At 27.4% G+C, this 5,133-nt stretch overlaps 1 long non-coding RNA gene across 1 annotated transcript in view; it reads left to right on the top strand.

Annotated features, from left to right (window-relative positions):
* Positions 1 to 873, top strand: part of LOC112685180 — a 58,099-nt gene extending 57,226 nt beyond the window's left edge. The window contains exon 3 of the long non-coding RNA XR_003148767.1: positions 811 to 873. This is a non-coding gene — a long non-coding RNA (uncharacterized LOC112685180). The remainder of the gene's footprint in view (positions 1 to 810) is intronic.
* The last annotated feature ends 4,260 nt before the right edge of the window (positions 874 to 5,133 follow it).

Raw genomic sequence — 5,133 nt, 5'->3', positions numbered from 1 at the left:
TGTGTGTGTGTGTGTGTGTGTGTGTGTGTGTGTGTGTGTGTGTGTGTCTGTACAGTACAAGTATTTTCTCAACCGGGTCATACTTACAAAAAGTTAAAGTTATAATTATCTTCAGTTTTTCATCTTAAAATTGAAATAAAAGTTTGCTTTTTTGAACTGTCGACCAACTAATTATTTTAAATTTAAATGCAATTTTAATATAATAACTTTTTTAAACCGTAAAAAAATAGTTATTAAAAAGTTACCCAGTCTTCATAAAAATTCTTCTGTGTGGGCTTGACAATATTTTCTGAATTTTTATCATAGGCACTGCATATGATCATAAATTATTTCTTTAATAGTATTTCAATATAGTTAATAATTCGCCACTCATATAATGATACTAACAATAATTAAAACCAATAATACACACCTATATTAATTGATTAGCTCTTGTTTCGGTCATCCTAGCGTGATCAAATAGTGTTATAATATTAAATAACAACTTTGATACTTCAAAATATATAAACATTTTACGACTATAATCGAAGTATATAATAATTCGATAAGCAATGTATGAACACTTATTGACTATTTTAAATGTGTATTATAATGCTTTATTATACAAATGGTAGTAAGGAATAATTTAGATAACAAAATGACAGAAATATTTAAATGTTTAAGATCTTTTCAATATAAAAGAGTTATAATATACAAAGTTATACAGAAAATTATATTTTTCAATAATTACACTTATTACGTGTATAATTTGTATTATATGCATATCCATATTGGATATAAATTAATACATTTTTTTTTGAATTTAAATAGATCTTGAACAAAACCAAGGGATGCTGTTAATTTCACAGTAATGTTTGTTCGTGTTGAAAATACATTGAAGGTAGCCAAAACATTATAAATATTTCATGTAAAAAATTCAATCGTTTGGAAATTGAATTAAGATGGTGCTTTAGTATTTTATCGATGTGAAATTGTCCTACTCATTACTTTGTACAGGAATATTTCAAAAATAATCATCCCGGTAAAATTACATGTAATATTTAACGTTATTTTGTGTTAGATCAAAAAGCATACTAATAAAAAAAGCTAATACTATAGAATTATAAAATCAAGGTGGAAATTACAATACATTTTATGAACCATAACAATGTTTCACGTTGTTGAAACATATTGAGAGAAAAACACCAACCTATACAAAAATAACTTCATAAAAGTACTCAAGATATAAAATGCGATTTTTAAGTCTAATTATTAGTTATAAGTTATCTTTATGGTAATTTTTATCATTCATAATAATACTATAAAAATATAATCTAGTATTATAGATCTAAGTGTAAAAAGTTTGCTTGAATTGCATAATTTACATATTTTACAATAATTTACATAATCTACTTTGTAGCCTATTTTATTAAAAAAAATAATATGTATAAAATAGAAAACAATATTGAACTGATTACTAAAGTACAACATTTATGAGTACATAATTATATAATTATCCTTATTCAATATTTAAAAAAGAAGTTCACATAAAATATTATTGAAGATCTTAAAAACCAAAAAAAATTTCATATATCTTCAAATCGAGTTTTAATTTAGTTAACAATACTTGTAGTATATATTGATCGTTTTTAAGGATTTTATCAAAAAGAAAAAAAAATGGTTTTTCATTTTACGATTAAAAAGAAATAATGGAAATTTTTTCTGTACTGCTAACTCGATGTTTAATCTGAGCCAATTTCCGATCGCATGAAATATGAATATGTTAAATGTACTTAATAATTGAAAAATACAATGTTATCATAATTTATTTTTCAAATATTTCACTATACTATACCATAGTATTGTGTATTGATCTGAAATTAGAATTATTTAAAATTAACAAGGGTAATTATCTGTTATTTAGTTTTCGATGTGACGAAATGCAGTCGATTAAAATAAATTATTTTATTTTTAACATTTATTGTATTACCACTAACACCAATAAAATGAGTCTCAAAATAAAGTAAATCTATATTTAATTTCCGGTCGATTACATTTTAAACATAAAACATTTGTGTTCCATTCGTTGACTTAAAAAGTGTTCACCAAACTAAAAAACAAATAAATACACATTGTGAAACCAATATCTTCCTTATTGTGTTCTGAAATAACTTAACACAGTGAATAAATAAGATATTTTTATTGCTATAAAAGTACAAATTGGATGCCGTCCAACGCCAACATTGTTTTAAAAATAATAAATTCTAATTAGAATTTTCTACGTACTGTATTTTTAAATTTTAAACGGTCAAATTCTTATAACTCACCATACCATAGAAATTAAGGGATTGAAATTATTTTGTAGATAAATGTAGCAGTTAAAAAAAAATTGTTTTAAAAGTCCAAAAACTAAAGTTATTGTTTTTAAGTTAAATTAATCATAGTACATACATAATGAATCTAAAATAAAATGACAATACTGTTTTACATCATTTTTGTTTATTTAGACTCGGGAATATTTTTAAGTTTTTCTAGCAAAGTAACTTCAATGGTATTTGCAGCGCAAAATAATTGTTTTTGTCGGTGTTAAATTTTTTTACATTGTCTAAATGCATTGATTAATTAATTTTCACTCGTGAGCCTTAAAATTATTTGTTTGCTTTAGGATTGTTCAGTCGTCACCATGTCCCCTTTATTATAAAAGGTCCTTTACAAAGCATATATATTTAAGAGCAAACATTCTTTAGACTCGCGGGTAAGTATGCAGTTTCATAGAACGACTAATGAATGTAACGATATTAACGGACGAATTTTGTTAATGGTCAACAAACACGATACGTCGAAACAACGAAACATAATAATTACCAGCTGGACACCGGTGAGTTTTTTGTCGTAGTCGGGCCGGACTGTGTACCATACCTAAGTGTAGTACGCGGACGAGAAAACAAACGAAAATTCCTTCAAATCGGAGAACCATACGCGAAGTACAATGGTACAATTATACGACAGAAAAATTATGTTCTTGGAAAACAAATTCTGTTCACCAGTCGATTGTGAAATTGTTGTGCATACGTGCTCTAGGTCTAAGGTGCCATCTCGATTCGAAGCAATTACGTGATAACGTGGCCAGGATTTTCAAGGAGAAGTCCGAGAACGGTTCGTGGTTGAATTTCTGGCATTAATGTAAAAATACTGTTTTCGGAGCGAGAAAATAACGAAATACGCTTGCATGTATTAAGCGACCCGTAAAGAACGCTCCCATTTCAGTCGCAAACCGTCGACGTGAACGACCTGTCGGATGATCGTAAATTTTACCCAAATAGCATACGTTCCGAACGATTGACATCAGTCTTAACAATTCGGTGCAATAATTAGCTTTTATGAATTCAATTATACGTTCATACAAAACGCAAATTTAAGCGTTAAAATTTCACTCCTATTCGCTGTTATTCCCGGTTGGCGCGGCGGTATGGAGTTTCCATTGACCGAAGAATGAAAAATTATTTTTTTTTCAGGTTTTACATTGTTGATCGATTATGTGTATTTTATTTATTATTATTATTATTTTTAATAATTAATTTTTTTTTTTTTTTTGACCGCGAATTTAAAACAGACATCATTATTATTCTTCCAATTCGTTTTTCGTATTTTCGTATTCAGCTGTCACTGAACGTGTAGAGATTGATTAATAATAACTAAATTATAAAATTATATGTATTAAAATATCGAAAAATGAAATTATTATTAATAACAATAATAATGCATGAAGTATTTACTAGAACATAAATAATTATATTAATTCACAGCCAAAACCCAAAATAACGTTGAGGGTTCGCAATTAAAATCGAGCGTTTTTCGTGGAAAACGTAAAAAGAAATGCAAATTATAAACAGACATGTTCTGTCTAACTATTCTTAGAGACATTATGAAAAATATTATTTGGGTTTTTATTTTTTTGATTAAATCTACTAGTATACTTTTAATACGATCATTCGGTCCGAGTTTCATACAAGGTCGATTCCAAAAATTATCGCTCAGTTCATGGTATTGTCATTCCTCTTACCCAGACACTGTGCATTGTGTGAATAGTTGCAATACTTTTTATCGCTATTGGTAATGTTTCACAAAATTCAGGAACATTTACTTTGTAGAACTTTTAAGAGATTAGCAGAAAATTGAGCCGTTCGACTGTCAAACGACGATTAGACGAGTTATGAGATGGTAGAACACAACGGCAACGCGTGTCCGTCAATAACACTCGTATATTTGTCCAACAGACATTTTCGTTCCGATTCTTTGAAATTATTTCATTTTTTCTCTCTTTATTTATTTAATTCCAACGTATTAGTATCTTGTTAAATTTTTAACGGTAATTTTCCAATAATTTTTATTAAAATAAAAAAAAATGAAATTATCGATTGATTTTAGTTTTCGAACTATCCGAATTCATATTATTCTATATTGTGCGGCAGCTTAACTTGATTGTTATAAATTTTATTTTCCATTAAACACGTTTAAAAGCATTTAAAGGTTTTTGGTAATACCTATAGTGAAAGATTTCTATTCTTAAAGAACTTCAAGGAAGGGAAAAACAAATATTGTCTATGAAACATGGTTTGACATAAATATCGATAATATTTATCCTTAAAAGCCTCTTTAAATAAACTTCCTTTATGTCTGTATTTCTCTAAGCTAGAATTCAAGCGCCCTAAACTCATCTGAGTATAATCAACTGATTTATAAATTGGACAGTGATTTTGATTTATTTTTTACGTGATAAAATGAGCACACGGCTTTTTAATATGATTACTATATGTGTTAAGGGAACACTGTTTATTTTTATGACGCTTTTAGTTCACATTTTAAATTAATATTTTAGTTATTTTATAGCAAACCTCAAGAAACGAATAAAATAAAATAATTCCTTTTTTTTACAATTTAATTACTATTATGTGCGTGCGTAATACTTATACATATAACATATTATAGGATGATATAATATTTTATTGGCTTAGATTTCAGTTATTGCAACCTTGAACTTTAGAGGTACGTATACTTTACACTGTTATATTTGTTCGGAAAATTGCGGTTCTCGCGGGAAGTTTTGAATAGTCCAACTCGCAGTTTATACTCGTGTGTTATATAATTCATAGT

This window comes from Sipha flava, unplaced genomic scaffold (assembly GCF_003268045.1).
Source record: "Sipha flava isolate LNK unplaced genomic scaffold, YSA_version1 268_pilon_pilon, whole genome shotgun sequence".
NCBI lineage: Eukaryota > Metazoa > Arthropoda > Insecta > Hemiptera > Aphididae > Sipha > Sipha flava.
The sequence above is the reverse complement of the archived record's forward strand: the minus strand, read 5'-3'. Positions and strand labels throughout refer to the sequence as shown.